We start from the raw sequence: 12854 nt of genomic DNA, 5'->3' as shown, positions 1-12854 counted from the left end.
TTTATAGATGTTGGAAGCACAAATACGAATATTCATAACTACAGTTTCTAGTATTAAAGTTCTGTGATGAGGCTTCAACACACAAATATGCCTCTTACTGATACAGAAGATGCTTTGCAAGAACAGTGCTAGCCTAAGTTTCTCATCCTGTAGCATTGTTAACTGCTTCTACTGTGCAGTTCCAACAAAAGACAAGCACCTCTGATGGTCACATAGTCCTATGACCCCAAAACCCATGCATCCCACAGTAAGGCTGCCAGGAGTATGCAGAGAGAGGGCAATTTTTTGCTGCTGTTCCACCTGTTGCACCCAATCTCTCTCACAACTAAGAAAGGAAAGTCATGTCTATGAAGAGATATTTTGATGATTTGCACTATGTACACAGCCCCTCATGGCTGTATAACTTGAACTTAGGAGCAGCGATGCATGCCCAGGCTAAAGGACTTCAGGGAACGACAAGATGCTGAAGTCCTTGTGGATCTTCATTCACCATTCCTCTGCTTCAAGATACAAAGAATTTCAAGAAAAATGAAAGTGTTTAAAAATAAAGAAAATAGCATCAATTTTGGATTTTTCAGGGAAGCTACACTTCTCCCTGAAAATTCTACTCAGCTTCAACCCAGACTTCCATTTCAGAAACCATTCTGAGGTTTGGATCTTCTTGACACAAAGTGAGCGCTTTGTTATCTTGTTGTAGGTTCTTTTCATTAGTTTGATATTCTGGAATGCCATTCTTACCCTTAGGATTTGTGCGCCTTCTATAATTAGAAACTTGAATAGTTTGTGATCAAGGGCTGTGCTTGTACACATACGCTGCATGTATTTTCCAACAAAGCAGCTGTCAGTGACACAGTGCATTTGATCTCCTAATAGCTGGGCTCTATGTCAGACGTTAATGTATTATAGTATTTTCTTCAAAAAGTTCTGGGAAGTTAATAGAGTATAATACCAACACTGCATCACAATGCTTTGTGTCACTCCCTGGTGTTGTATCCAAATCTGAAGCGGACTGTTGTCAGACTTATTCAAGAAACAGTTGTATGTTTTCAGCATGATAAGAAACAGTAAATCGCTCCTTTCCTGTAACAATCTCAAATGTTAAAGACACAGCTATAGACAGTCTAGGAAATAAAGGCTTTGCAGATGTGAGACAGATTTTGTAGAAAAGTTGATCTTACCTAAAGAAAAATTCATCTAGATTGCCAGTTTTACAAAAGAAAAAAGGAACAAAAACAGCGACAAAACAAATGAGCAGCACCAACAAAAAAAAATCACCTTTTTTTTTTCTGTAACAACAGGCAAATGTAGCGTATTGGCTCTCTTTCTCTCTTTCATTTTTTAACCAAAAGAATGTGCTATCTTAGAGATCAATCTTAGTAAATATAAATGAAACATTTTCCATGATATGTGAAATAAATAGCATTGTAATTGTGTATAATATATTCTGGTTGAGAATCTCAGTGTTTTACAAGCATGGATCTTGACTCCTTAAGAGTAATCATGCCTTCAAATGGGCTTGATATAACATGGACATCAGTGAATCAAGTTGTTTAAGCTGACTGAAATGAGTAGTTATCATTTGACATGCTAACGGAGACACACAATGCTTTCCAGGAAGCTGGACTAAAGATTTTGAGTTGAAATCAGTATCCAAAATACCTTTTTGTAATCATGACACTCAGTCTGGTGAGCATTTTGACATTCTGACATGCCTCAGCCATATTCATTACCTTCTTGAAGTAAGTTGAAAGTCAGGGCAGCTGAGCTGGTGGAGAGATCCATTCAGCTTGCCTTGCTAGTATGTTAGTGGAACTGTATGCTAGTTAAAACTCACTTTAGGTCACAGCTTTGTGGTATTCTTTTTCTTCCAGACAATACAGAAATGTCATGGTTCATAAATTAAGAGGTCAATTATTTGTCATTACAGCTGAAAATATCTCCCTAAATGTTAGGTATCATAGAGTCTTTAAAATGTTGTTGAGTTTCTTTGACAATGGTCCTTTGAAAAGAATGTTTTCTGATACTTATCAGGGAAGAAACATCAACAGTATGAAGCCTCATCATTTTGGACTCATTAGCTGAGAAACCTCTGCTACATTGTTTGCACAGATGTGTGTGTCACTCAATACTCCCATTGTTTATTACAGGGAGAGTTAAAGCCTTCCCCTAAGCTACATGAAGTTCAGTAATGCTGATAAAAAATAATTTTCAGTCTTCTTGTTTCCTAATAAAAATTTTCTGAAGAGAAGAAGTGAAGATGGAGGTCTTCTGCTAGATGATAAATTATGAAGGAACAGCACAAAGCTGTACTGGGGAGGTTCAGACTGGACATTAGGAAAAATGTATTTACCATGAAGCTGATCGAACACTAGAAGAGGCTTCCTAGAGAGATGGTTGATCACAGAATCATAGAATGGCTTGGGTTGGAAAGGAGCTTAAAGATCATCCAGTTCCAAACTCCAGCCATGAGCAGGGGGGGCACCCACCAGTTCAGGCTGCCTAGGGCCCATCCAACCTGGCCTTGAACACCTCCAGGGGTGGGGCATCCACAGCTTCTCTGTGCAGCCTGTGCCAGTGCCTTGCCACGCTCTGAGAGAAAAATTTCCCCCTAACATCTAAGCTAAATCTCCCCTCTTTTAGTTTAAAACCACTCCCTCATTGTTCCATCACTATCTATCTGTATAAAAAGTTGTTTTATCTCCTGCAGATAAGTTCCCTTTAAGTACTGGAAGGCTGTGATGAGGTCTCCCCAGAGCCTTCTCTTCTCCGGGATGTTCCTTGCCTTTCAGTGTTCAAGAGGCACTTGGATAATATCCTCAAAAATATGCTTTAATGTTTGGTTAGCACTAAAGTGGTCAGGCATTTGGACAAGATGATCTTTGAAGGTCCCCTCCTACTGAAATATTCTGAACTCTAAATGCTAAGAATGGTTTTGTAGGATACAGCTAAAACCAGTGCTCTTCACTTATGTAGCTGTACTACTGAATCTCAAGGGCTGCCTTGTTGCGTAGCCATGGGGGATGGTGTCATCCAGATCTTCCTACAAGGCCACAAACCAGTGGGCTCTTTCTGAAAGTCACCTGAATGGTCTAAGACTATCTTCCAAACTGTGAGGATATGTTGCACATGAGTTACAGGGAGTCTGCAGGCTGTAATGAATCTGCCTAGGCATCTCTTTACTCAGTTTGCTGCTGCAGCAACCTGGCCATTCCTGGCATCACTCTGAGGGACAGGGTGGTTGAGTGAGTGTTTAACAAAGCAGAGAGACTTCTGCTGTCTTGACCTTGGATGATTTTCCGTGGCTTGGAAGAAGAAGATGAATTGGTTGTGCAAACCAAAATATGCTAATTGTTTAGCACCATGAAAATTGGGTCTGTTTCTCGTTTGACCATACCTGATAAATAATGGCCCATCTTCTGTGAAAGAATTCAAAGGAATATCTTGCACAGTGCTTGCGTTGTAGTGCTTTAGAAAATATTTTTTAGATGAAGAGAGGAGATATCCAGCACAGAGTTTAACTGTGAGTTTTAATATCATTAACTTCTTGTGTGCAAACTCTGGGTAACTGTGAGTGAAGGTGATTTGAACAGCAGTGTTTGCCTCCTTGTGGTGGTGGTAGTGCATACTGCTGCAAAGAAGCCCCACCATGCAGTTGCCCCAGATTATCCTTGTTTATTCTATAGGAAGAGAGCTGTTTTTTCTTGATGGTAGCTCTTACTGTGTTCTTATGACCAGGCTCATCTTGATTCTGGGAGCCACTAGGCAACTCTCCATGCAAGGGTACGTTGTAGACAGCCCCTAGAAGGATCAGCTCTCTGTCAGCATATCTGTGCGTGTTTTCCTATTGACCCTTTGAGAAGTAATTGTTTCTGCTTTTCCCCACAGTTCAGCAGATCTTCCTGCGTGCATCCTCAGGTTTCAGACTAGCATGAGTCTTTTCTTTCTTTGAGAACCTCATCCTCCTTACAGAAGCACTGACTGAGTGCAGATCGGTGTGCTCTTTACAGCAGAAGATATTGTAACAGTTTAGGACATTGCTTATTAATGCAAGTTGAAAGGAACAAGGAGATTGCTCTCTCCTTGTATGTGCTCTTGTCAGTTTTGTGTCTCTCAGGTGCACATTTGTCTTTCCGGATAAAAGCCAGGAAAGAAAGAAACTGATTGTTACTACAGCTGGCTAAAGAAAGCTTACAAGCAACAGCTGAATGAATATTGTCATGTCAACCATCAGGGCTGTGAGATTTTAGCTAACAGTTAGGGAGGCGCATATACTGTGCTTATGTTTAGTTCACAGGAAACAGAACTATTCTCTTTCCTGTATGGACAAATGTTGAAATAAAAAGTTAGTGTATGTACAGAAGGCATATCTTCAGTGCTCTGGTGTTTCTCAAGAAAACCTTTGATAATTTTGTTTTATTCTTTGGAGAGTGTGACATTGATAAACTGCAAAAATCAGTCGTAGTTAAGGATAGCAATAAGGAATGAAAGGCCAGGTTCACTGCTGGAATAATCAAACTGGTTTGAAAGGAGCTTCTGCAATTATGTTATGAATTAATGGGCCAGAGATGTTACAACTCAAAATAAGCCACCACTGTTTCTGTCAGCATCTAGGTTGTTATGTTGGTGATCCTGAGCAGATCACCGTACAGCACAAACAGACCATTCATCACAGCGAATTAGAAGCCACGTTTCAGTAAGCACAAACACAAACACACAAATTACTGTTATCCATGTGGCTCAGAGCAGATGAACGCACATTCCAAATTTTTCTGAAACTTTAAAAAATCCAAGGGTTAATATGGGTCAGAAAACTAGGACATTATATCTCGCTGATACTGCTGTTGTAGTTGAAGGACTTTTTTTTTTGCCTAGTTTTTTTTCTTAAGCAAATACAGTCCAGAGTGTAGCTTATTACACATGGTATAGCTTTGAGTTCATTTTAACATTTTAACAGCCACCATTGTCTTCATCTGCCTTTACACGGTGCCACAGGCACATTTACTGGTTCTTTTCTTTTATACCATTGATGGTGTTTTTCTGTTTTTATAGTGCACTTTCCTTTCAATGCAAGGGTTGAAGTCAGCCTCCTTGTTCATGCAAGAGGAGGTGATATGCCATGGATTTACATTCGGGCTGGATTTGACCCCTGCTTACATGGGGCAGCCACCAACCTTTCCCCTTAGCTCCCTTTGACTTGTAGCAGCGCTCCTGTGGCTGAAAACCGTTGTGTCCTCTATGTTTAAAAATGCCTCTGGTTTTAAAATGCTGAGGTGGGAGTAAGGTGGTCTGTCCCTGGTAATTCTGAGAAAGGCAACTTTGCAATGCAGCCTCTGCGCTCTTTAAATGTGTGCAGTTGAGCTCTCTTCTTGGGGTACACTAACAAACCAGAGTGGCAGTAAACCTCACAGAGGGTCCCAGCAGCTACTCATATCTATGAACCTGATGCAAATCTGGTGACAGAGGCTTGTTAGATTAAATACTTAATACTTTCATATGCAATAGGACTTTGAACCAGTCAACTGAACATTTGAGCTTCTAAAATCATCACAGTTTGTAAACATACTTTACAAAAAATCAATAATTCACTTAATTTCATCATCTGCCCCGTAAAAAGATTAAACTTGTCTTGCTGTTATCCTAGGGAAGATATCTGTATTTCAGTAAGGATTCTCTCTCCTTTTCTGTGAGGGAAAAATGGCTGAACTGAAAAGATTTTAGATCAAAACTCTCTTAGTCTTTAATGCACACACGATTTGTGTGCATGTGTGTGTCTGTGTCAGCGCATGCAGCAGAGAGGCAGCCAGCAGAAGTGGGAAGAAAAAATGAGCAAACGCTATTAACAGGAGCTCAGTTTCTAGTCCCAACAGACTTAACTAGCAGAAGGGGAAGCGAAGATCCGGGGGCTGGCTGCCAGAGAAGCACTGCTGAGTGTAAACACTCCAAAGTGTCTCAGAATGCCCTTATCGTAGCCAGCCCAAAAGCAGTTGTGCTCTGGAGCTCTGCAGCCAGGAGCAGTCCTGCAAGCGAGGAGTGTTTATTGTTGATTATTAGAACTAACGAAACTACAGCCAAGCTGACCAGAAAGACTGGAATTTCATCTCTCTCACTCTCTCTTTCCCTCTGTCGCCCACTCATTGGGTTTCTTTCTCTGCCAGCCTTTAAAACCAGAGATTACTGGGTCAGTGACACTCATTATTCCTTTCATACAGTATGCTCTTATGCTCAGCCTCCTGGAGTAATGCTGCTACGTGTAAGTATCTGCTTCAAGTTTGTCGTATGCCGTGAATGCTATTGTGTTTGTGCTGGTAATAGTCTTTAATGGCTTAATGAATTCCTCAACGAGGCACTCGGACCGTTTTTGTATTTAGGGTGGGTGAAAGCCCAGTTCTATAGGAGGGAACAGGCACTGGGTTTTGCTGGTTGTTTTGTATACCCGTGGCTCCAAGTAACTTAGTTTACACTAAGGTTTGAGTTGCTACAGATTTCTCCCCTATGCTGGCTGTCTTCCACCAGCACTAATAAAACTTTATGCTTTTATGTTTTATAAAAGCTTGGAAACAGTTAGTGAGCATTCCTTTATTACGACTGTCTTTTTAATAAAAAACACACTGAAGGAGAGAAATGTGATACACTGCACTGAAAAAAAAACATGAACTCTTTCAGTATTAGTAAGTCTCTGGAAGAATTTTTTTTTTTTTAAAGGAGTGCTTCAAAATTGTAGACTTGTATTTTGCATTAGGTATCTGTGAGCGCTTTCACATGTTTGTGCATATTTAGACAGCTGACTTTATTCATTTGAATTAGATGGATGTTAATTGATCATATGTATGTGTAAATGTTTATGTGCTTCTGACCACACACAGGCATGCTTGTGGTCTTTGCATTTCTTGCTCACTTTTATTCATTTGTATTTGTACTCTGAAACAGCTTTTAGAGATTAGTTTCTCTCACTCTGTGCTGTGCTGAGATACTTCAGCAAGTTTTCTAGGCAATCGTGCACAGTTTCTTGAAACGGTTACTGAAAGGGTATTTCAGAAATTACATTTTTACTGTTCATAGAATTCCGGAAGTTCATCATCTCAACTCACTCAGGATTCCTGTTACTTCAGGCCAAATGCATCCCTGCTGTTGGCATGTGCCTGTGTGTCTGTGGGAGGCCCTGACACTGCAAACCACCAGCTGCTTGCACAAAAAAGTGTGCACACATCTGTAGAAGTCATCCCGTCTCATTTCTCTTACTTGAGTGTGACTGCTGCGGGCCTGCCAACATTTTTGTTACAGTTCTTCCCTGGTGTTTATTTTGCATGCAACGAGTGTGTGCAGCTTGCTTTGAGGGAATGAGCTGGTTTGGATCAAGGCACCTCAGAGTTTGAACATTTTCTTCGGCACAGATCCCCTCTCTAAGAAAAGTTAGGCAAGTGTTCTGACACTGAATAAAAACCTCCCCGGGCAATGACTTGAATTCTTAATTGGAGCTGCTCCATGCCTTTTCCCTCATCAAATTAATTTTCTGCAGTCCTTGAAGGGGCATGCTGTAATAATGTCTGTGATATTAACTACAGCACAACAGAAATGATTTTATTCATGGGGAAAAGAAATACTGACCAACTGCATCAGTCTATCTAACAGTGGATTTAGATGGCAGCAATAACATGTGTAGTAACAACAGCACAGTAACATAGCACTAAGCAATTAGCACTACATTAAAAGTGGCGTCTGCTTGGTTATACCTGCTGAAAGGTTATACCTGCACTAAAGAAGTCTTCTCCCATTTTCTGAGGTTCTGTAGCCATGACTCCATTCCCTGATTAACTTCCCTTGAGCTAATGGCTGTGAGGGCTGTAACTGCTGCAGCAAGGGTATCCATGCACAAATTCATGGTTTCACAACTTAAAACAACATCTTCAGGATGATGCAGCTGCCTTTTGGGCAATGGGCCAAGAGACCTGAACAGGCTGTCTTTGGGAAGTTGCTAAACGGTCTCTAGCTGCTATCATTGTGAACAGCATTTCAAAGAACTCTGGTAGCTGGCTGTGAAGATAGACCTTAGTTGGACTGTGATTTTCTGACAAATGTCACCTCCAGTTCTCTGAAGCTAATGTGTCACCAGATGAGCCAACAGGCTGTAGCTGCAGCTTGCAGGCATCCAGAATGTGCAAAGGTACACCTTTATCAAAGAAAACTGTTAAAAAAAGAATAACTTTGTGATGTTGGATCTGGAATGATTTTGATGAGATGTGGTGCAACTGTTTGGCCTAGTGCACGCTTTTGTTTATCAAACATAATTTGTAAGGAATCATACCACTTTTAAGTTGTACTACAGATTTTGTAGAAATTCAAAATCGCTTTTGATTTGTACAAAGGGAGCAGCAAGCTCCCCTCACACCACTTTGGAAGCGGAAACTTATGTATGCCCTAAATCCATTCTCTTGCCCTTGGATATCTAAAAACAGGAGAGTGTCTCTTAGGAGATACGTTTTTCTCCCAGAGCATACCAGTAATCTTCGTGAAAAGCTCAAACGAACCTTTAAGTTGAACGTGTCTAAGGCTCAGAGAGATTAACTCTGTTTGTGAGAAAGTGTAAACCACACCATCTACCAGCTGTTAAGATTTAAGCATTCCAAAAAACCCTCTGTGCAGCATGTGCAGCAGATTGCTGTTCTTGCTCAGTTCTGTAAGAAGCAGTACACCACTCAGCAAGCTTGTTCTAGTGAAGAGCAGTCTGCAAAATCCTTTTACAGAAATTCAGAACTTTTGCCATTAACGTCAAGGTTCTTCATCCCTCCCCTCCCAAAAAACAGACAACTGTTTTTTGGGACAGACACTGTTACAGACATTGTAACAGTGTCTAAAAACTTCAAGACCACAGGCTGCGGTTCTCATGGACTTTTATCCACAAAAGGGTGTCAGCCAGAGTTGGTAAGCCCACTGCCACCTTGTTGCTCTGCAACATGTAGAACAAGGCCAGGTGTCATCACACAGTTTCCTGAGTACATCAGCAGATACCTTCATACTGCTGCAGAGAGGTGCAGTGTGTTAGTGGTACTTCATTTTCATCACCACTGTTGGATGATTGCTTTGTGGAAGTATCAGATCATGCAGCTCGTGGTGCAGTGAAACAAGGTCACTGTTGTATAGTCAGCCACGGGCTTCTGTCCCTGTTTGTTGTACAGGAGGCTTTTTCTAATCCTATTCTGTGGGCTTTCAGGCCAGGGATGTGTTCAGTCCCTGGTGGAGCTGTTCTGTCACGAGCAGAACTCCTCTAGCACCTCATGTTTGAGATCTGGCTGTAGCTTGCCACAGAAAAGAATGGGGCTACAGAGCTAGAAGCTGTGTGTTGTCAGAAAAGCACTGAATGTAATACCCCAGTTTTTGCCTTCAGTTGACAAATTCATGGCTTGAGCTGAGGCTAAGAATTTTATCCCTGCAGGACAGAGTACAATGATCACTGACTAGTCCTAGGCTGCTTGCTGTGTTTGACTTGTTTCACCTCTATCCATTGTCAGTTGCTTGCTAAAATGAAACATCTGTTCTAAGTTAAAATCTCTTGGGAGATTCCCTCCTTTCACCTTTCTGTGGTTTCCATTATTAGAGGTGTTCTTCATTATCATTTTCAAGTTCATCTCTGTGAACCGGGGAAAACTATTCCTCCCCCTTCTTGTTACAGATTGCACTTCTGTGAAGAAGTGTAGTTCTTGTTCCCTCTCTGCAGTACATGTGATTATACACAAAGCCAAAAGAATGCTAATCTAGTCATTTCATTTTACCGTTTTCACAAGTTTTCTCCTAGTTTTTACCATTTCTCCCATAACTGAGAATCTCCAGTACCTCTCTCTCCCTCCTCTCCTTCATTTTTTAAAAAAATTATTAAGTATTATGCTGCTGCAGCAAGAGGACAACAGAGGAACATCTGGATATGTCTGGACGTGCTTTACATCCTGCAGATTTTTTCCTTGATGAAGAAAGGTCTATTCATTGACTGTATAGTGAAACACCTGCTGTTTCCTTGCTTTCCAGAAAAATGCAAAGGATTTTTCTTTTTAAAAAAAGTATACAGCACTTCTATTCATAAACAAAAACTGAAAAGGGGAAAAAAGAAGAAAACTGCCACCTAGCATTCCTTAAATCAGCAAATACCTTGCTGAGTACTTGAGTTACTGAGTTTGGCTGTGGCCTGTAATCTTTGTAGTGCGTGGAACAAAGATGTTAAAAAAAAAAAAAAAACAGTTGAAAGAGTTCATGGATTAATTGCACATGCTGAAGTGGCAATCTCTCAGTTAAGTATGTCAGGGTCCTTCAATTGCCCTGGGCTAACTTTTAATTGCTATAATAACAGTCATCTCTGTTTCGTAAAAATCATGCAGGGCCACTATTTGTTTTCTTTAATCTGTCCTTTAAAAAAAAAAATCCTGTGGTCTTTCTGTTTCTTGTTAACTTGTCCTGGTGTTCATTAAAACAAATCAGGCCAACTCCCAGCCCACAACAATTGTCCTCCATAATCCCTTTCAAGCTCTGCAAAAGATGATGTTAATTTTGAATGCCATTTTTCAGTGAAACCTCTCAGGCAACTGGAGATTTTGTCACACAGAGGGAAGCTCTTGAGTTCTCATCCAAATCTCACTGATGATTTTGGATATCATTGCAGTTTAAGTTAGCTAGTGATTATATATTTTGTAGTTAGATATTAGGTGTTACAACTGAGAGATATTGGTGTTTTTTCTGATCTTATTTTCAGTAGTTTTGCATTAGTAGATGTCTTTCTACATCAACATTGGGATTAGTCTGTAATTACATGCCATTAACTTTAATTACATTCCTCAGAATCAGACTCAGGGATACATACCTTTCTAACTTTAAATAAATAAGAATCACCTGAAACTTTCATTAATATCTATATTCTTTAAATTAAATTACATTTATACAGGCATTGCAGTGATGCATATATATATATTTGAAAGATTATCTAAAAGACCAGTTCTATTTTGACACAGTGGAGAGTGTCTACATGTATCTCTGGATGGGTCCTGCACAGATTTATGCTCTCTCCACAGTCTGCTGTTGGAAGGGTATCTAACATTCCACAACTCAAGAATAATTTTAGGGAATTACAGTCTCCCTTTCCTTCCCTTCCTCTCTCTTCCCTTCCCCCTTGAAAGCCAGTTGTATTTGGTGAGAACACTTATGTTTGTAATTAAACATTGCATAATTTTTCACATATGCACCAATAGCCCTAAAGGAAAATAGTTTTAGCATTTGTAGAAAATGTTTAACAAATGGTATCTGAAGTTCTCTGTCGCTCTCCTCTGAACTGCCCCCGGAATGCTCTGTTCCTCCTTTAGCTCCTCAGAGTCACATCCACTGCCTTTCCAGAGGTTCCCTTTCCTCCTGCTTTCTTGCTCAGGATCATCTGAAGAGCAGGGAGGGGGTCCCACTGACAGATGAGGAGCTTTTCAGAGTCCCCTTGCTGAGAGTCCCTTGTGCAGTGCCTTGGATACATCCTTAGGGTCATTTTTGGGGCCAAGAAGAATATCCATTGTCCAAATAAGTGGAGGCAGACTCCTTTTCCAGGTTCCCAGCTTTGGGGTTGGATTGGTAAGTCTACATCCAATCATGCCAAAGGAGGTCTCTTTGTATATCACCACATAAATATGGTTTTAAATTCGATATCTTGGGAATCACTCTACAGTTCGGAGGGCACAATGCAGTGTTTTGCAAAAATAAACCAGGTAATTATCTTGGTCCCAGGGTCCAGAAAACCGTGTCATCTCAACTATAGAATCACAGCATGGTTTAGGTTGTAAAAGACACCTGTGTTACCAGACAAAAACACCAGCCTGAAAGATAACTCTTCAATGACAATGTGATATTAAGAAGCAGGCATTCTTTTACTGCAGTGCTGGATTACTGGGGGATAGCTCATGCATACCTGGTAAGAAAGACCTTCAGCTTACATACATTACTTACGTTACATATATAAACACTTTCACAGATAGTACTTATTCAGTACTTCCCTTCAAATCACTAACATACAGTTCTGCCTCCTTACGCATGCTCAGTCCTTTTGTGGTGGTGGTCCTGAGACCTCCAGTGGTCATCTTGGTGTGTCCTTTAGTTGAACTCTGATCTTTTTACCTTATTAGGAGTGGAAAGTTCCTTTGTGGGATGCTTATCTGACGACAGCCCCAAAAAGTTAGCTGTCACTGATTCTTATCTTTGGAGCGGCTTTATGGAGTGGTCTTGCTCTATGGGCAGGAACCTTCTGCAAACAGTCTATCTCCTGTTATCTAAAGTGGTCATGATGCTCCACAGTACCTGCAGGTAACTTCTCACACAGACACTACAGCCTCTCTGGGTAACATGTTCTACTGAGTGCTCCTGCTGTTTCTTTCCTAATATCTAAGGTGAATTTCCCTTTTTACGTACTTTGTTTTTTGTACCTTAGCCCTCCGGTATGCATTTCCAGGTTCTCTTAGATGTCTGGAAGCAGCAATACGTTTCTCCCTCAGCCCTCTCTTCTTCAGGCTGAGCAAACCCAGCTGTCTCAGACTGTCTTTGTAAATCATGTGCTCCAGACCCTGTTCTTGAGTAACCCCACCAAGAGAGATAGCAAGTAGTGCAGAATAAAATACTGCACTGGCATGACTGCTTTGCTTCTGGCATCTAAGCTACACACAACTCACCTGGTTCAGGTACTCCTGCCTTCCAGCCAGACCCTTAAAAGATCAGTGAGGAAACAACTTAGTCTCAAAATGCTGCACTAATCTTCCTACAAACACTGTTATTTCATTAAGCCTCTAAATTTATCTGAAATAATATGGTGTGTTTGAAATTAATGCCTCAGCCATTTGTTCTTC

The 12854-nt window shown here is 40.7% G+C and overlaps 1 protein-coding gene across 2 annotated transcripts in view; it reads left to right on the top strand.

Annotated features, from left to right (window-relative positions):
* Positions 5889 to 12854, top strand: part of FREM1 (FRAS1 related extracellular matrix 1) — a 68726-nt gene continuing 61760 nt past the window's right edge. For both annotated transcript variants that reach the window (XM_021380926.1, XM_021380927.1), the window contains exon 1: positions 5889 to 6250. The gene's annotated coding sequence lies outside the window, so the exon portion shown is untranslated. The remainder of the gene's footprint in view (positions 6251 to 12854) is intronic.

This window comes from Numida meleagris, chromosome Z, assembly GCF_002078875.1.
Source record: "Numida meleagris isolate 19003 breed g44 Domestic line chromosome Z, NumMel1.0, whole genome shotgun sequence".
NCBI lineage: Eukaryota > Metazoa > Chordata > Aves > Galliformes > Numididae > Numida > Numida meleagris.
The sequence above is the reverse complement of the archived record's forward strand: the minus strand, read 5'-3'. Positions and strand labels throughout refer to the sequence as shown.